Genomic DNA, 20,342 nt, shown 5'->3' with positions numbered 1-20,342 from the left:
ATAGAAACTTTGCTGTGTGTTTTAAATACGTGTTTTGCATGAACAAATGAAGTCTCTCTTAATCTGAATGGTAAAGATATATGTATACCTTACTAGGCATACCTGGAAAGTGAATATCTTTATATTAAATATGAATCAAATTTGGTGTTTCTAAAAAGTTGTTTGTGGTTCAAGTTAGGGAGAAAGTAGAAAGGTTTTCCATTCAAAATGTATAATGCCAAATCTTTACAAAGATTGTAGCCACAGTGGAACAGGACTCTTTCCAAAAGATCCTCATTCCACTGCACTTTGTTCTTTGTTTTTGTTTTTTTCCTTTTTGAGGCGGAGCCTCGCTCTGTTGCCCATGCTGGAGTGCAATGGTGTGATCTCAGCTCACTGCAATCTCTGCCTCCCAGGTTCAATTGATTCTCCTTCCCCAGCCTCCCAAGTAGCTAGGATTATAGGTGTGTGCCACCAAGCCCAGCTAATTTTGTATGTTTAATAGAGAAGGGATTTTGCCATGTTGGCCAGGCTGGTCTCAAACTTCTGACCTCAGGTGATCTGGCTGCTTCAACCTCCCAAAATGCTGGGATTATAGGCATGAGCTACCATGCCCGGCCATCCCACTATATTTTGACTATATTTTGATTTCTTTCTTTTTTTTTTTTTAGATGGAGTCTCGCTCTGTTGCCCAGGCTGGAGTGCAGTGGTGCCATCTCGGCTCACTGCAACCTCTGCCACCTGGATTCAAGCGATTCTCCTGCCTCAGCCTCCCAAGTAGCTGGGATTACAGGCATGTGCCACCACACCTGGCTAATTTTTTGTATTTTTAGGAGAGATGGGGTTTCACCATATTAGCCAGGATGGTCTCGATCTCCTGACCTCGTGACCCATTCGCCTCAGCCTGCAAAAGTGCTGGGATTACAAGCGTGAGCCACAGTGCCTGCTTTTGATTCCTTAAGCGGTACACTTTGAATATTATTTGATCCTTTTTTGATAACTCAAAAGTCAATGTTACAAGCATTAACTGCTATAAAACTATGATGATTTTAGAGGCTACGACTGTAGCTGTCAAACTTTCTGACCCCGATTTACCTTAAGAAATAAATTTTATAGGGCTGGGTGTGGTGGCTCACACCTGTAATCCTAGCACTTTGGGAGGCCGAGGCCGATGGATCACCTGAGGCCAGGAGTTCGAGACCAGCCTGGCCAACAGGGTGAAACTTCATCTCTTCTAAAAATATAAAAACCAGCCAGGTGTGGTGGCACGTGCCTGTTGTTCCAGCTACTCAGGAGGCTGAGGGAGGAGCATCCCTTGAACCTGGGAGGTGGAGGTTGCAGTGAGCCAAGATTGCGCCATTGCACTCCAACCTGGGCGACAGAGTGAGATTCCGTCTTAAAAATAAATAAATAAATAAGACGGCTGGGTGTGGTGGCTCACGCCTGTAATCCCAGTACTTTGGGAGGCCGAGGAGGGCGCATCATGAGGTCAGGAGATCAAGACCATCCTGGCTAACATGGTGAAACCCCACCTCTACTAAAAATACAAAAAAATTAGCCGGCCATGGTGGTGTGCGCCTGTAATCCCAGGTACTTGGGAGGCTGAGGCAGGAGAATCGCTTGAACCTGGGAGGCGGAGGTTGCGGTGAGCTGAGATCATGCCGCTGCACTCCAGCCTGGGCGACAAACCGAGACTTCGTCTCAAAAAAAAAAAAAAGACAGAAAATGACAAGGGCCCCTGGCAGCAACGTTGCTTCAGGAATGACCATACTGGAGCTCCTGTGTATAAGGAGGTTATTCCGAAAGTAATTTACTGCCTCAGGCAGTTTGCAATGATGTGATACCTTGGCTTTCCACCCTGAGCTGCCCTTTTGCTCTATTATTATTATTTTTGAGACAGGCTCTGGCTCTATCACCCAGGCTGGAGTGCAGTGGTGCATCTTGCCTCACTGCAACTTCCACCTCCTGGGCTCAAGTGATCCTCCCACCCCAGCCTCCCCAGTAGCTGGGACTACAGGCGCACACTACCTCACCTGCCTAATTTCTGCATTTTTTGTAGAGATGGGGTTTCACCATGTTTCGCAGGCTGCTCTTGAACTCCTGAGCACAAGTGATCTGCCTGCCTTCACCTCCCAAAGTGCTGGGATTATAGGTGTGAGCCACTGTGCCCGGCCCCTTTGCCCTATTATTTATAGCTTCTCCTAGTGAATATTTTAACTGCCATAGGTGTTTCCACTTAAATGCAAAAAAAGACAAACATTAATACATGAAACTTGTGGTAGCATTTCAAAAAGTGTGTCAAATTTGTGTGTATGTGTGTAGATAACTTATATTGATTTCTAAAAATTACAGCAAAAGGGGTAGATGCTGTGCCCCTAAACAACTTCAATTACAAGCAATCAGGCACTGGTTAAGTAAATTATTGGCACATCCACGCAATGGAATGCTGGAGATGCATAAAAATGATGATGCAGATCTATATTTACTAAAATGTGTCCACGATAATTTTAGATGAAAAAAAAGCAGGTTGCAAAGCAATGTCTATAATAAGATTCCACTTTTATTTCGAAAATATAAAATATATGCATGTAGATACATATGTACAACACACAGACAAACACATACACATACAAAAAAGATTGGAAAGTTTTACATGGAAATGTTTATTTTCGTATTTTACTTTTTTAGATTTTCTGAAATATTGGCAGTTTTTGCAGTGCATTCCTTTATAGTAAGAACAAAGGCAGTTTTAACTTTGAAAAAACAAAACTGTATCATAGGCAAAACAGCACCTCTGTCTGGGGTACCACTCCTATTTTCACCCCATCCCATCCTCATGTCAAACTTTCAGAAGAGTTCTACTCATACAAAAAAAGTGCTAAGTTAAATCTTTATTGGATAATTCTTACATTGGTGTACTTTATTTTTTTAGAGAAAGGGTCTTGCTCTGTCACCCAGGCCGGAGTGCAGTGGTGTGATCACAGCTCACTGTAGCCTCAAACTCCTGGGCTCGAGTGATCCACCTGCCTCAGCCTCTTTAACAGCTGGGACTACAAGCATGAGCCACAGTGCCCAACTCATTGATTCATTTTAAAGAAAACCATTGGATTATGGTTTTACTTTTAATAGCCATGTTCTCTTCCCTGATGGAATTCTGGAGGTGGAAACTCAAGCAGACCTCTTTGCTAGTTACTTCCTTGGCAGAAGCAGGCTATGGATGTCTCCAGCCTTAGAGAAGACAAGCTGAAAAGCTCACATGACTTATATTCTCATGCTAGTTTTCCCAAGCCAGAGTCAATTCAAGTGTAAAACAATGTTAGTTTGAAGATGGGAATGATCCCTAACTCTTGCTAGGCTTTTCTCTTTACAAAGTTCATTTGCATCTATGGCATAACTGGTATCTCAGAGAAAACTGACTAGGGAGGGAGAGTGGGTAGAAGCATCATTCTCAGCTCACAGAGAAGGAAACTAACATTGGGCAACTTGGCCAAGGCCACCCTATGGGGACTGGTAAGACAGGAGCTGAACCTAGCTTTCCTGGGTTTGTTCTCTTTATTTTGTGCCACTGCATTCTTTCTAGAAAAAGAGAAATCACATAATTTATCATCCCAACTAGACACCTTTGAAAGTAAAAGGGGGTGCTAAGTGGATGGGCCCCAGGGCAAGAGATATAAATTGTGACTCTTTCAGGCAAATCAGGACTTCTGATCACTTTAGATATAAGCCAGCCCCTTACATACACACAGACACACACACAGACACACACACACACACACACACACACACACACACACACAGTGAATCATAATCATATCTTTTAAATAGGAAAGAGAAATGCAACAGGGTAATAATGCCTATAAAATGCTAGAGTATTAAAAAATAAAAATAGATAAATAAATAAATAAAAAGTACTTGAGTATAATTTGTATTTTATTATTTGTGGAAGTGAGCCTAGGCTTTACCTTTTCAGGTCATCAGCTCCCAGGTAACAAGAATACAAAGTCTAGATTGGGCAACTGGTATTAATCAAAGTGGGCCACATTCCAAGTGTGGCCAGTTTAAGTTTTTCTGTTATCCATATTTGGTCCAACATTCTGAACACAAAAAATGGGTTTTATCGTTAAAACTTGTGACTTAGTATAATCACTGTCAGAAACAGGCTTTTCACTGGTGAAATTAACGGTATTCAAGGTATGGGGCCTGGCCAAAACCTTGAGAGACACTCCCCACCCTTGTATAAACAGGTATTAGAATCCAGCCAGGCCTGTCGCATCCCTCCCCAGGGACAGTGCTCCAGGCTGTCCTGTGTCCAGCCATCGAATCTGGACGGTTTTTAAGGGAATGCTGCTGATTTGGGAAAACAGTGTCCTCCCTCTAAAGGATTCTTCTAGTTGCCTGTAGTGAAAGAAACTTTCGTGCCAGGTGTGGTTGGAAAACCTCAAAGGAGTGAGGGCTGGGCCTTTGTCAAGCCTCCCAAACAGCCTGAATCAGCTGTTTTGTTTCTACTTGTCCATAAACATTTGTTTGATAAATGCCTGCAACTGTGGTAGAATTCAGTCTCACACCCACATTCATTCACAAGGTAGCAAGGCTGTGGGGGAGCAGCTGACCCTCACTCACCAGGTCCATCTTTCACAAGCTTTCACGCTGGCAACTGTGTTCTCCCCAAGAGGCCTATGTGCAAACCACTTGAGGTTGGTCCCCAACAAACATGGCATTCGGTGAATCTGAATGCGTAGACTTCAGGAAGGGATCCCTTAATACATTTTCCTCATCACCAGATTATGAGCCTCAGGAAGGCAGAGACGGGGTCTGTCTGGTTCACTACTCTAAGCCTCATGAAGTGCCAGCCCAAGGGAAATGTGTAATTTACATTTGTCAAATGAATAAAATAAGAAAGAATTTTGACATTTCTAGATCTAGTTTATTAACTGTAATCTGTGATTGTTCTTTATTCTACTCATGAGAACTGATCTGCACAGACCACAACCTATTGTTCGCCCTGATTAAGTTAGTCTTTCAAAAAGCAACAAATAACAGGCAAACAATAAAAACCGCTGGGATATTGTTCAATCCACACAGTAATGCAATGAGATTGGTATCATCGCCCCCATCTTGGGATATGAAAACCGATGTTCAGAGAGATTATATATATATATATATATAATTTTTTTTTTTTTTTTTAAGACAGAGCCTTGCTCTGTTGCCCAGGCTAGAGTGCAGTGGTGTGATCTCAGCTCACCACGTCCTCCTTTCGGTGGTCCTGGGTTCGAGGGATTCTTGCATCTCAGCTTCCCAAGTAGCTGGGACTACAGGCATGTGCCATCACAAATAGCTAATTTTTATATTTTTAGCAGAGACAGGTTTTCACCATGTTGGCCAGGCTGGCCTCAAACCCTAACCTTAGGTGATCCACTCACCTCGGCCTCCCAAAGTGCTGGCACAGTGGCATGAGCCAAATTAGTAAAGCCAAGACTTGAACTCAGCTCTGTCAGACCCACACCCAGGCATGCTCTCCGGTGCTGTGCTATCCTTAATTAGCAATAACTCAGTTTTGTAGAAATTGAGTATTTTAAATTGTATTTTAATTAATTAATTTTTTGAGATGAAGTCTCATCCTGTCTCCCAGGCTGGAGTCTCACCCTGTCTCCCAGGCTGGAGTGTAATGGTGTGCTCTTGGCTCACTACAACCTCTGCCTCCCAGGTTCAAATAATTCTCCTGCATCAGCCTCCAGAATAGCTGGGATAACAGGCGTGTAGCACCATGTCCAGCTAATTTTTGTATTTTTAGTAGTGATGGGGTTTCGCCATGTTGGTCTGGCTGGTCTGGAACTCCTGACCTTGTGATCTGCCTGCCTCGGCTTCCCAAAGTGTTAGGATTACAGGTGTGAGCCACCACACCTGGCCTAGTATTTTCTATTACTTTCACTCTACTCAGTTTATGCTGCGTTATTGAACACATGCATCTTTTTGGCACTTCATCTTATTTTATCAAAAGCTTTTTTTTTAGGGAAAAACTAGATGGATGTTGGAATATATAAGCCTGCTTTCCGGTTCTTTTACTTTTAATTATTTTGATTAACATGTGGCCTTGAGGGATGTCTAATGGCCTCTCATATCTTTGAGCTGGAGAAGGATCCATCCCCAAGAATCTGTGGTAGCTCTCCCTGTCTCCAGGGCACCACTATGACACCCTCCCCACATGCACCTTTGCCAAGTGCCACACTAGACAACTGAGAGCCTTTTGTTTCATGCCTCTGTGGCTTGGTGCAGTGTTCTTTCTCTGGAATCCTTGTCTACTTGTTTGTTCTTTACCTTGGTTAACTCCTTGTTTTCTTTCAGGACCTAGTTCAACCATGAGTGCATTTGGGACACCCGGGAGATTCCCTGCCATCCTGAACCTCTGCCAAGCCTCACCTGAAGCCCTTTCTCTCTGCTCTCTGGACCCACTGAGCACACCTCCACCTTAGTAGCTGGCACGTGGCTCTGTAATAGCAGATAGACTTGCCACCCTTCTTCGCATATAAAGAGCCCAAGTCAGGGACTTTTCCTTAGTACTGGTATATAGCAGGCACTCCAAGTGTGTGAGATAATGAATGAATAAATCAGGAAATAATTAGCCAATCCACAGTAAAGAAAGAGAAAAATGCAGGGATCAGTGGGCAGCAGTCTTCAGTGGTCTGAGAGCTAGCTAAACTTAATTATTTCTCTTAGCCCCTGAGCTTATTTTTTAACCTTAAGAGCATCACAGTTAGTTAGTTTTTTTTTTTTGAGATAGAGTCTCGCTGTGTTGCCCAGCCTGGAGTGCAGTGGCGCGATCTCAGCTCACTGCAACCTCTGTCTCCTGGGTTCAAGTGATTCCCCTGCCTCAGCCTCTGGAGTAGCTGTGATTTTACAGATGTGTGCTACCATGTCTGGCTAATTTATTTGCATTTTTAGTAGAGATGGAGTTTCATTATGTTGGCCAGGCTGATCTCAGGCTCCTGACCTCAAGTGATCTACCTCCCTTGGCCTCCCAAAGTGCTAGGATTACATAGCTGGTTTTTATGAGAGAAAACAGACCATTTAATTCTGAATGTTCTGCTCCTCTGCCTGTTACAGGAAACACCACTACCACCAAAACAAAACAAAACAACAAACCTCTGGAAAGGTTTTCCAATGTGGCCAGTTCTCCATCATTATGCCATCCACCAGCCTCCCTTCTGGGGACTGGGGCATCTGACGGCGCCCAAGGACAGGCTGCGCTAGAAGTTCATAGAGCACTCACTAACACTGCAGCTTCTAGGTCCCCGATGTAGACCAAAAAATGACCTGAGCAGAGCTATGGCTTGATCTAACTGTGGGACTCTGGCTTAACGAAATAAACAATTCCCGGCATAGCCCGACCCCTTCAAAATGTAATTTTTTCTGACCACACTGTGTAGATAAAAATAATTTAGTGATTTCCTCCCACTAAACTCTTGGGCATCAACCAAGAAATCTGCAGTGTGGCTGTTCTGACAGCATTGTACAAGGGTAATATTTAGGTTTTCCTTGTGTTTTGATCAGTGTTCGTTAGTAGGAACACACCTGGCATTTTAAGCAGGCTAATTTTCCGTTGGGTGGAATTGTCCCATGCAATGCACAGTATTTAGCACCTCTAATCAGATCAGTGCCAGTTACCCTGACAGCCCCCAAATGAACATTTCCAAACATCTCTAGAGGTAAGAGCCATCGTGAATACTGGGCTTCTTGGTGGAGTTATATTTGATTCATTTTGCAGCATCTTAGAAGAAATGGAAGAGGCCACCCAACCCAGGGGGTGGGTTGAATTCTAAAGGGACAAGGCCCAGGGAGTTAGACAGCACACACGAGGCAATGAGCCAGGTGGACCAAGGCTTGTCCATGAGAAGAAGTGGAGGTCCTGAGAACAGAGAGGATGTACCGGGTCCCAGAATGAAGTCAACGCAGTGAGGAGGATAGGCTCACTGAACCAAGAGATCTGAGCTCGGGCAGAGGTCAAAAATGGTGCAAAAAGGATGAAGAATGAGTGGGGGATGGAGGAAGGCTGGGCTATGGGCTGTACACTGGTGCAGGGTGAGCCTCTTCCTTACAGCCTCTGGAATGCAGGGCAGACCAAAGAAGCCAAGAAAGTCATCGATTCTGGACAGCACTAACAGCTTGAAGGTTCTAGGTAAGAACTAGCTCTCATCTCTTTCTTGTCCCTAAAAGAGGAACAACACAGCAACAACCCTGTCACTGCTATGGTCACACCTTGCAAATAAGACTCCCTGCAGAGAACTTCTGTTTTTTCCAAAGTGACCTAAATGGGCATCTGTATCATAAAGGGGGAGAGGCTCTAAAACTGGCCCAGCAGAAAAATCCACTGAAGTGCTGAGTGGACGGGGCATGAGTACAGACGTCTCTGCCCATCGTTGTGATTTAATGGCTAGAAGTTCAACAGCCCTAGCAGGAGAGCAATGGGCAAAGTTGCAGTGAAGCTACTTATTCCTTTGTCTCATCCTCACTTATTTTAAATTTATTTTATCTTGTTCTGTTGTTTGCAACTTTGTAAGTGGCCTTAAATCCTTTTGCAACAAAGATGGGTAAAAATAAATAAAGCAAAGAAATAAAATACGCAGCTGCTGTTGTCAGCACTGCCAGACTGGGCGCGAAGGGTTTTAGCTCTGATCTAAGAGGAAGGAGGTGCTCTGCTGAAGTGGGAAGGGAAGAAGGATGAGAAAAAGAAAACTCCACAATGTCGTGGAGAACGGCTGGCCATGGACCCAGGGGCCTAGGTACTGTTCCGTGTCTGCATCAGAGTCACAGAGCCTCATGCGATTTACTAACCTCTCAGGGCTCAGTGTCCCTACCTTTAAAATGAGGGATTATATTGACTGAATGGTCCCCTTATTTCCAAGCACTGCGATTCTGTGAGGCACCCACACTTGACTCTCATTCTTCTTCCTCTCTTCCTCAATATAACAGCCTCTCCAAGTTGAGTGGGCCAGTAAGGGTTCCTTCTAAAGGAGTTTCTAGGGGTGATGACAAATGTAAGTCAGATGGGTCATCTAAAGAAATATTTTGCCCCATTAAAATAAATTGGAGTGCAACTCGTTTGGGAATATAGAAAACTAGGATTTCATTGGCTAATTAACTGATCAATTTTCCCATTGTGAAATGGGTTAAAAATACTGGCTTCATCTCTATTCACTGATGAGGTGGTAAGTTCCTTCCCTTTAAATAAGTTCTGTTATAGAAAGTAGTATCATCTGCTCAATATCTAAGACTGCTGTGCCATTCATTAGTAACAATCAAAAGAATATTAATATTATTAGCATATGCCCAAGAAATGGAAGGCTTTGCTAATATTCTGGGACATTCTTCTTTTGCTTTCCATTTAAGATTTCAGACTCGTTTTGGTGTACATAGTCTTATAAACCAAGAGTCACTGTCCCTATGTGCATACAGAATGGTTTAGGACAAATGGTGCTTTTAGCAGACCCAATTCAGAGCATCAAAGAGTAGTGCCCCAGGGCAGTGGTTCTCCAATGTTAATTACTCCAGCATCTGGTTAAAATGCAGATGCTTATTCTGTAGGTCAATGTATTTTAATCATGCCTTTTAAAAACTTCTCTGTATTTCCAGTGGACATGGTGGCTCACACCTGTAATCCCAGCACTTTGGGAGGCTGAAGTGGGTGGATCACCTGAGGTCAGAAGTTTGAGACTAAAAATACTACTCTACTAAATACTCTACTTTTGTATTTTTATTCTCTACTAAAAATATAAAAAAAAATTAGATGGGCATGGTGGCACATGCCTGTAATCCCAGCTACTTGGGAGGCTGAGGCAGGAGAATCACTTGAACCCGGGAGGCAGAGGTTGCAGTGAGCCCAGATCACGCCATTGCACTCCATCTTGGGCAACAAGAGTAAAATTCTATCTCAAAAACAAACAAAAAAATATTTTTCCTGTATTTCTAATGCTTTGACATTGTAGGGGCTTGCTTGTCCTGGGGAGACTGCTTTTCTCAGGGCTAGCAAATTCCTAGAGATAGTAAAGGACTCGCCTATAAGTATGAGTATATATGCTGACCAACCAACCCGAAGCCCACACCCCAATCATCTCTTTTTTTTTTTTTTCTTTTTTCTTGAGATGGAGTTTCGCTCTTGTTACCCAGGCTGGAGTGCAATGGCGCGATCTCGGCTCACCGCAACCTCCGCCTCCTGGGTTCAGGCAATTCTCCTGTCTCAGCCTACTGAGTAGCTGGGATTACAGGCACGCGCCACCATGCCCAGCTGAATTTTTGTATTTTTTTAGTAGAGACGGGGTTTCACCATGTTGACCAGGATGGTCTCGATCTCTTGACCTCGTGATCCACCCGCCTCGGCCTCCCAAAGTTCTGGGATTACAGGCGTGAGCCACCGCGCCCGGCCCCAATCATCTCTTTTGTCTGCCTCTTACAATCTGCACCACTAGACCCTTCCTTAATCACCCCAGGGTTAGGTACCAGACAACTAAAGAGTGCCTCTCCACCCTACAGTCTTCTGAGGTGATTCAAACTATCCAATCCTGAACTGACTTACTATGCCTAGTCAATTCTTTCCTGTGGAAATCTGTTGTGGATCTACCAGCTGTTGGTGGATCTGCCATTCTGGGGTGGGGGACAGTGGCCCTCTTCTCACAGTTCCACTAGACAGTGCCCTAGTGGGGACTCTGTGTAGGGCTTCCAACTTCAAAGGGTATAGCCCCAAACCTCAGTAGCCGAGGTATACCTTGGCCCCTTTTAGCCAGAAAGGCCCGCCTACATTTTCTCTTGTTCCCTCTGCCTCCTTAGCACTCCTGGTGCTTCCTCATGTGGCTCTGAGGTATGTGTGCTCCCTTCTCTTGGGAATTGTGAGTAACCAACACTCAGTTCAATGGCAGTGGTCTACTGATCTCCTGGTTTCCCCATACCTGAATAATAAAGCTTGCATTTTTTTTTTGTTGTTCTTAAAATTTTTTTGGTACAGAGTTTCATTCTGTTGCCCAGACTGGAGTGCAGTGGTGCAATTATAGTTCACTGCAGCCTTCATCTCCTGGGTTCAAGTGATCCTCCCACCTCAGCCTCCTGAGTAGTTGGGATTATAGGTGTATGTCACCACACCTGGCTAATTAAAAAAAAAAACAAACACTTTTGTAGAGACAGGCTGGTCTCAAACTTCCGGACTTAAGTGATCCTTCTGCCTTGGCCCCAATGTGTTGGGATTACAGGTGTGAGCCACTGCGCCTGGTCAAAGTTTGTATCTTAAAACAACCAGGGATGGTATATTAGTCTGTTCCCACACTGCTATCAAGCACTACCTGAAACTGGGTAATTTATGAAGAAAAGAGGATTAATTGACTCACAGTTCCACAGGCTTAACAAGAAGCATGATTGGGAGGCCTCAGGAAACTTACAATCATGGTAGAAGGTGAAGGGGAAACAAGCATGTCTTACCATGGCAGAGCTGGAGAGAGAAAGAGTGAAGGGGGAGGTGCCACACACTTTTAAACAATCACATCTTGTGAGAACTCACTCACTATCACGAGAAGAGTGCATTAGTCCATTTTCACACTGCTGATAAAGACACATCCGAGACTGGGCAATTTACAAAAGAAAAAGGTGTAATGGACTTACAGTTCCACATGGCTGGGGAAGGTAAGCAGGAGCAACTTACATCTTACATGGATGGCAGCAGGCAAAGAGAGAGAATGAAGCCAAGCAAAGGGGGAAGCCCCTTATAAAACTATCAGATCTCAAGAGAATTTACTTACTATCAAGAGAACAGCATGGGGAAACTGCCCCCATGATTCAATTATCTCCATCTGGTCCTGCCCTTGACATGTAGGGATTATTACAATTCAAGGTGAGATTTGGGTGGGGACACAGAGCCAACCGTATCATCTGCCCCTGGCCCCTCCCAAATCTCATGTTCTTCTCACAATGCAAAATACAATTATCCCTTCTCAACAGTTCCCCAGTCTTAACTCATTTCAGCCATTAATTCAAAAGTCCACAGTCCAAAAGTCTCATCTGAGACAAGGTAAGTCTCTTCTACCTATGAACCTATACAATCAGAAACAAGTTAGTTACTTCCAAGATACAACGGGGATACAGGCCTTGGGTAAATGTTCTTGTTCTAAATGGGAGAAATTGGCCAAAACAAAGGGGCAATAGGCCCTATGCAAGTCTGAAACCCAGTAGGGCAATCATTAAATCTGAAAGCTCCAAAATAATTCCCTTTGACTCCATGTCTCACATCCAGGCAACAGTGACATAAGCAGTGGGCTCCCAAGATCTTGGGCAGTTCCGCCTGGGTGGCTCTGCAGGGTACAACCCCTGTGGCTGCTTTCATGACACTTCCAGGCGCATGATGCAAGCTGTTGGTGGATGTACCATTCTGGGGTGGGGGACAGTGACCCTCCTCTCACAGTTCCACTAGACAGTGCCCCAGTGGGGACTCCGTGTGGGGCTTCCAACTTCAAAGGGTATAAGCCTTGGCCCCTTTTAGCCACGGCTGGAGCTGGAGTGGCTAGGATGCAGGATGCCATGTCTTGAGGCTGTACAGGGCAGCTGGACCCTAAGTCTGGCCCACAACACCATGTTTTCCTTCTAGACCTCTGGGCCTGTAATGGGAGGGGCTGCTATGATGGTCTCTGGAATGCCCTGGAGACATTTTGCCCATTGTCTTGGCTATTAACATTTGGCTCCTCTTTACTCATGCAATTTCTGCAGCAGGCTTGAAAAGCCCCAGAAAAAAGGGCTTTTCTTTTCTACCTCGGCTAGTCTGCAAATTTTCCAAACTTTTATGCTCTGCTACCCTTTTAAATACAAGTTCCAGTTTCAGATAATCTCTTTGTTCAGCATATGAGCATACACTTTTAGAAACAGCCAGGTCATATCTTGAATGCTTTGCTGCTTAGAAATTACTTCTGCCAGATACCCTAAATCATCTCTCTCAAGTTCAAGACTCCACAGATCTCTAGGGCTGGGGGGAAATGTTGCCAGTCTCTTTGCTAAAGTATAGCAAGGGTCACCTTTGCTTCACTTCCCAAGAAGTTCCTCATCGCCATCTGAGATCACCTCAGCCTGGACTTCATTATCCACATCACTATCAGCATTTTGGTCAAAAACCATTCAACAAGTCTCTAGGAAGTTCCAGACTGTCCCACATCTTGTCTTCTGAGTCCTCCAAACTGTTCCTACCTCTGCCAGTTATCCAGTTCCAAAGTTGCTTCCACATTTTCAGGTATCTTTATTGCAGTGTTTCATTCCTGGTAGCAATTTTCTGTATTAGTCCATTCTCACATTGCTATAAAGCACTACCTGGGACTGGGTAATTTATGAAGAAAAGAGGTTTAATTGACTCACAGTTCTGTAGGCTTAAGAGGAAGCATGACTGCGAGGCCTCAGGAAATTTATAACCATGGCAGAAGGCAAAAGGGAAGCAAGCACATCTTACCATGGCAGAGCAGGAGAGAGAATGAAGGGGGAAGTACCAGACACTTTTCAACCATCACGTCTTGTGAGAACTCAATTGCTATCACAAGAATAGGAAGGGGGGAAATTCACCCCCATGATTCCATCACCTCCTACCCCCACCAAGCCCCTCTTCCAATCTGTCCTGAGATTTGGGTGAGGACGCATATCCAAACCATATCAGATGGAGCCTGGTGATGATGACGCTGCTGATCAGATGAACCACACTTGGTGCAGCCAGGCTCTAAATTCCCATGCTGATACAGAATAGGGTGCCGCCATGGCCGGCCTCGGAGGGGAATGGCTGTTCTACGTGTCTGGCCTGTCCCGGAGCCCAGTGCACTGCAGGAATAATGTGGGTGGAGAGGCCCAGGCTACTGCAGAGAGGACCCTGAGGTAACTGTTAGGTTCTGTCTTACTTTCCAAACGACATGGGTTTGTGGAGCTTTCCTAGACAGAAATTAAATAAAAAGCTGCAAGTAAAAGAAAGCAGGGCCTGAGGCCTTTAAACTATAGAAAGCACAGTGGGAATAAGGGTGACTCAAGGCCCAAAGGGGAAAGGTTAGGACTCTGAAGGTCAGCAGGCCCAGGGTGCCTGTGGCATGCTCCCTACCTGAGCCATGTCGGACACGGGGCCTGGGTGCCACACACGCACCCTCGAGAAACCCCAGTCATGAGGCCTCAGAGGGCTGCCAGAGTAAGCCTTGGGATCCATGCAATTTACAGTTCCCCACAGCAAGAAGCTACACAGGTGCCCATTCGCCCTTCTGCCCTGAGGTAAAGGAGGGCTCTGAGCACCTCCCTTTCTCTCAGGCGACCCAGGGATTTGAGAACTGACCTAGACAGGATCTCAAAACTTCTGACTGCAAGGCCAGAGCACTTTCCTCCATTCCAGGACATTATGGTTCCATGTGTTGCTAATGAAAGCAAACCCTGATTAAGAACCATCAATTTGAAATACCTCACATGGCTTAGCTCATCTAATCCCCACAACGCTATGTAGTAGCTGCTCTTTAAATCCTTCAAGATGAGTAAGCAAGCCCAGAGAGGCTAGTAGCTTGACCAAGCCACCCACTAACTGGCAGGGTCAGAATTTCAATCCAAATGCTATACAACAGAAACTTCACATTCGCCTGCCTCCCCTGCAGGGCACGCTAGGGCAGTGTTATTCCAGAAGGAGCTCACAGCTCTGGATCGGAGGCATCAGCGCCACTTCGCAGCAAATGCCCCGCCCTCCTGACCTGCTGAACTGGAATTGCAGGGTTGGTCCAGGGATCTGTGCTTTACAAGCTCTTAGGATGATTTTGCTATATGCTGAATATACCCATTTCAGAGGCATCCCTGATGGAAATTTATTTCCCAGGCCAGGCCAACAATAACACCATATTACTACAGTAATATTATAATATATATTACAATTTTGAGTCAGATGTTTTGAGATCCTGTCTAGGTCAGTTATTGAATCCTTGGGTCCCCTGAGGGACAGGGAGATGCTCAGAGCTCTCATATACTTCTGGACAGAAGAGATAATGGGCAACCGGACAGCTTTTTTTTTTTTTTTTTTTTAAGACGGAGTCTCACTTTGTCACCCAGGCTGCAATAGAGGGGCACCATCTCGGCTTCCTGGATTCAAGTGATTCTCTTGCCTCAGCCTTCTGAATAGCTGGGATTACAGGTGCCCATCACCAAACCTGGCTAATTTTTGTATTTTTACTACAGATGGGGTTTCACCAGGTTGGCCAGGCTGATCTTGAACTCCTGACCTCAGGTGATCTGCCTGCCTCAGCCCGCCTGGATAGCTTCTTGCTGTGGGAGACCAGTAAATTACATGAATCCCAAGGCTTACCCTAGAAGCCCTCTGAGGCCCCCTGACTAGGTTTTCTTGAGGATACATGTATGGCATTCAGGAACCATGGCTGTCAATGTCACCCAAGGGTCCTTGATGCCACACAGCAGAGGTCTTATTACAATAGTAATAGACCATAAGTGTAACTTGAAGTATAGACTTCATGGCTTAGCATAAGCTCTGGGAGGCAGCTTGGTATATCAGAAAGAGATCAGGTATGGGTTCAAAACAGCTCCAGCAGAAGGTACAAGCTTGGAAACTTTGGGAAAAGGACCTAACGTCTCTGAGCCTCACCTTCCTCATCTAGAGAATGGAAGTATGATATCTTACTCCCAGAGTTCCTGTGAGCATCAAGTGGGATAACTCTGTAAAGTGCTGTGCTCTGTATTTGGCACCCAGGAAAGCCTCTGTAAACAGCAGCCTGGTACTTCCTCAGAGCTTCCCTGTTTTCTAAAATTCATGTCCTTTCCTAGCATGTTTTATGACAGCACGAATCTTGAATTCCTATAGCTGCCAAGCCAAGAAAATAGCTTTCAAAAAGAATATGGCAGCTACCCTCCTGGATCACTGGAGTAATGTGCTATCTAAACATTGCCTAAAGGCATTTCTGTAGATAGTCACTTGGAGCACCTGCTCAAATGTCAACAAATTGGATAGGGGTGCTCACTCAGGAACCAAGGAAATTCACATGTAAGCAATGGTTTTGTTCTCATCTCTGTGACCCCCAACTATACCTGGTAAAACTGTGACTAGTGGCATGCCATTAAAAGTGTACCCCCACTGTATACCCCAGAGGTGGAGAAAAAACACTGGTGGTGTAAAACTGGCTGCAAGCACAGACCAAATTCTGCAGTGACATTTCAGCACTTTGAGTCAAACCAATCCCCCATTTCTGGCCACATGGATACCTTGGAGGAAGAGCTCTTCACACTTGCTGTGACTGGAGCATCCTAATTGACACCAGCAGGCTTAAGGGATAGGCAAAGAAAAGGAACCCCTACCCTCCAAAAAAACAGTGAGGGGGAATGGGAGAAGAAACAAAGAGATGGTGTGGGAGAAGAGGGAGGAGCTTCAGAAGGCATTCCTGTCATTACTCAAGTAACGTGAGGCCAAATCTGTCGTAAGCCACAATTAGTCTGTTTTTCAATCTGGAGGAAAAGGTACAAGTAGAATTTAAGGGATTTTTTTTCCCAAAGATAAACAAAAAAAAGTCATACTATATACTTCATTATATACTTATTATATACTTCATTATATAAATTAAAATCCCACTGGGACATGTCAGTAGTTACTCTTCATATCTGTAATAAAATATTTCAATAAAAGCGTGCAGGTGACAAAACAGAAAACCGAGCCGACCTCATCTTCTCATTCTCCCCTCAGGTTTGGAGACCTTTGCAAAGACAGACTATTTTATATGGGGGCTGGTCGTTTTCTGATCCTTTTAGATCCTGGCCCAGAAAAACAAAACCAAACAAAACCAAACTTAGTTTTCTTATACCTTAACTCTGATGCTGTGGTTCTCGGTTTTTAAAATGACAAAAAGGACCAGGTGTGGTGGCGCATGCTCATACTCCCAGCACTTTGGGAGACCTAGGTGAGCAGATTGCTTGAGTCCAGGAGTTTGAGACCAGCCTGGTTAATGTGGCAAAAACCCGTCTCTAAAAAAAAAAAAAAATGAAGAAGAAAAATTTGCCAGGTGTGGTGGCATGCACCTGTAGTCCCAGCTGCTGGAGGGAGGTGGGAGGATCTACTGAGCTCTGGAAGTCAAGGGTGCAGTGAGCCATGATAGCATCACTGCACTCCAGCCTGGATGACAAAGGGAGACCCTGTCTCAAAAAAACAAAAAAAAGAAAGAAAATCTGAAAAACATAATTATTAAAATGATAAGTGTATAATAAAGATTTTAGGCCAGGCACGGTGGCTCACACCTGTAATCCTAGCACTTTGGGAGGCCGAGGCGGGCAAATCACAGGGTCAGGAGTTCGAGACCAGCCTGGCCAACATGGTGAAACCCTATCTTTACTAAAAGTACAACAAATTAGCTGGGCACAGTGGCGGGAGGCAGAGGTTGCAGTGAGCCGAGATGGCCACTGCACTCCAGCCCAGGCAACACAGTGACATTCCATCTCAAAAAAACAGAAAGATTTTAAAAAATGTAGATATGAATGAAGAAGAAACTAAAAATGACCCACAGTCACCATCCCATTTCAATTAAAAATACACAGATATAGGCCGGGCGCGGTGGCTCAAGCCTGTAATCCCAGCACTTTGGGAGGCCGAGGCGGGTGGATCACGAGGTCAAGAGATCGAGACCATCCTGGTCATCATGGTGAAACCCCGTCTCTACTAAAAATACAAAAAATTAGCTGGGCATGGTGGCACGTGCCTGTAATCCCAGCTACTCAGGAGGCTGAGGCAGGAGAATTGCCTGAACCCAGGAGGCGGAGGTTGCGATGAGCCGAGATCGCGCCATTGCACTCCAGCCTGGGTAACAAGAGTGAAACTCCGTCTCAAAAAAAAAAAAAAAAACAACACAGATATGTACATAATTTTTAAAAAGTGATCACACTAAGCATTGTTTTAAATGCTGTTCCTCCCCCCTACTTTTCACATTATGAACATTTTTTCATGTTATAAAATATTTTTAAAGGATTATTTTGGAGGCTACTTTGTAGCCTGTATGGTTTGTTATTCATATTGATGCAATTTTTTGCTATTATGGATAATTCTGGAATGGATATTCCTTAAAGACATGCTTGTACACATTTTGATTTATTTATATAAATTCTGAGAAGTACAAATTTTGGTTTCAGGTCCTTGATCCATCTAGCCACATGCCCATGATGAAGGGAGCCCCAACTTACACATCCGGCAGCTTGATGAAAGTCTGCTTTGCTTCTTCCTCATGACCACTGGGTATTATTATTAATTTCTAAACAAGTGTCATTTTCATAAGTGAAAAATACTGACTGCTTTAACTTGTGTTCTTGCCTGCCAGTAAGGCTGCACATTTTTCAGGTTAATTGGCCACCTGAATTTCCTCTCTCATGAATTGCCTATTCCCACCCATTCTCTAATGAGTATTTTTTTCTTGTTAATCTATAAGAAATTTTGTAATAGTAAGACTATTAATATTTTTAAATCAGAAGTTGAAAACCATAACAGTTTCTTAAGACAGCTATGAAATAGTGAATATTATCAAAAGCATTTGAATGTTCTTTTGGTAGGGGACAGGGCGTGGAGGGGGCAGTGAAGGGTGAATTAGATAAAACAGCTCTGTGTCAAAACATCTCCCCTTTTAAAACAACAGCAACAATAAGAAAACATCAGCCATACAAACAATGATAGAGAGGCATCTCAGATCGAATCCTGTAGCTATGCTAGGTAGCCCCACGCCTTCCTGGTTAATCAGCTATAGGCTACCTGAGTGGGAAGGAAAGTGCAGGGTATTTTGCAGAATTGGAGCCAGCAAATAAGTAGTCTGAATTCTGAGTTTCTGGGTGCCACTTGGAGTGAGTTGAGTGATCACTAAAAAACAATATAAATGGCATTCACTTCCACCTGCAGGACAGGCTGGATTAAGGAATATTTAAGGAAGCTCTAACACAGTCTGTTTGCTCTACTCACTGTTCCAAAGAGGCAGGGTCGTATTGCATCTACCTTTTGGTGTGTGTGCCTGAAGGCTCCTGGGAGAGGCAGACACACACAACCCGAAACCTCTTCACACACAGTTTGCATCTCTGCAGTTGACGGCAGGAGCAAAAAATGTGGCCAGCCAGGTTGGGAGGGTGGAGGGTGACAACTGATGGAGGCATGGAACCACCTTTGGCCTGGGGCCAACCTTGGTTACTAATCACAGGTCAGGTATTCAGGTCGGATGTCTACCATTCACATGAGCTCTTTGTCTGCCAAGGCCTGGGTCCAGGCTATGATTGTTCAAAAATAGAACAGGAAGTTCAGAACAAAACAGAAGCCAAGAGAAGCCTACAGCACAGGAGGGCAGGCTTCGGAGAGAGGATTTATCTTGTGCGGAGGCTTCCTAGTTGAGGAGAGAAGCACCTGCTCCAGGCACAGGAAGGCATCACAGACAGGTGATGAACGGCAGCCGGGAAGCAAGGGGCCTGTTGTGTTTCCATGTTACATCCTGATTCCAGGATGGGCAAGACTAGGAAACAGACCAGTTCACAGTGGCCACCAGAATCACAGGCTGTACCTACTGAAACAGAATGATTCTTCTGTCCTTTTGTGAGCAGGAAATGAAGAACAGATGAGTGAAGGGAAGCAAAGGAAAGAGAAAGAGTCCTGGATGGGTGAGGGGAGTATTTGTGATCTTGGCCTGCTCAGCATCCATCCCCCTTTTTCTCTTCTTCCAGTAATAGCACCTTGCTTTTCCTCTGGGGAGCACCCTTCTTCACACTCAGTCTGGGAGGCTTCCACAGAGTAGACCCCGCCCCACAGGATCTACTTCAAGGACCCTCACGAAGTCCTCTCAAGGGATGTGGGTAGTTGATAAAATCATTGTCCCAGGCGTGGTGGCTCATGTGTATAATCCCAGCACTTTGGGAGGGCAAGGCGGGTGGATCACTTGAGGTCAGGAGTTCAAGGCCAGCCTGGCCAACATGGTGAAACCTGGTCTCTACTAAAAATACAAAAATTAGCCAGGTGTGGTGGTGCATGCCTATAATCCCAGCTACTTGGGAGGCTGAGGCAGGAGCATCACCTGAGCCTGGGAGGTGGAGGCTGCAAATGAGCCAAGATTGTGCCACTGCACTCCAGGCTGGGAAACAGAGTAAGACTCCATCTCAAACAGCTATCTCAGATATTTGTGTAAGGCCATTTTCTTATAGAAACTTCCTACTTGGGGCTTTGGGTCTTTCTGGCTTCCTAAACTCATGTATAACCTTGTCTCTTGGTTCACTGGGTTGAGATTCCCAAGCCCCTGCAGAGCTAGCTGTACCCCAGGGATATATCTCAGAGAGGACTAAGTCTAGGAATAATTAGATTACACTTGGGGGAAATCTGATACCTATTT

The 20,342-nt window shown here is 44.8% G+C and overlaps 1 protein-coding gene across 10 annotated transcripts in view; it reads right to left on the bottom strand.

Moving 5' to 3' along the window:
* ATXN7L1 (ataxin 7 like 1) overlaps window positions 1–20,342 on the bottom strand; it is a 268,063-nt gene that overhangs the window by 92,196 nt on the left and 155,525 nt on the right. The gene's annotated exons all lie outside the window — the stretch shown is intronic.

This window comes from Sapajus apella, unplaced genomic scaffold, assembly GCF_009761245.1.
Source record: "Sapajus apella isolate SASKATOON/1434 unplaced genomic scaffold, GSC_monkey_1.0 scaffold7, whole genome shotgun sequence".
NCBI classification, from domain to species: Eukaryota; Metazoa; Chordata; class Mammalia; order Primates; family Cebidae; genus Sapajus; species Sapajus apella.
Note: the sequence above shows the minus strand (reverse complement) of the source record. Positions and strands in the feature narration are given on the sequence as shown.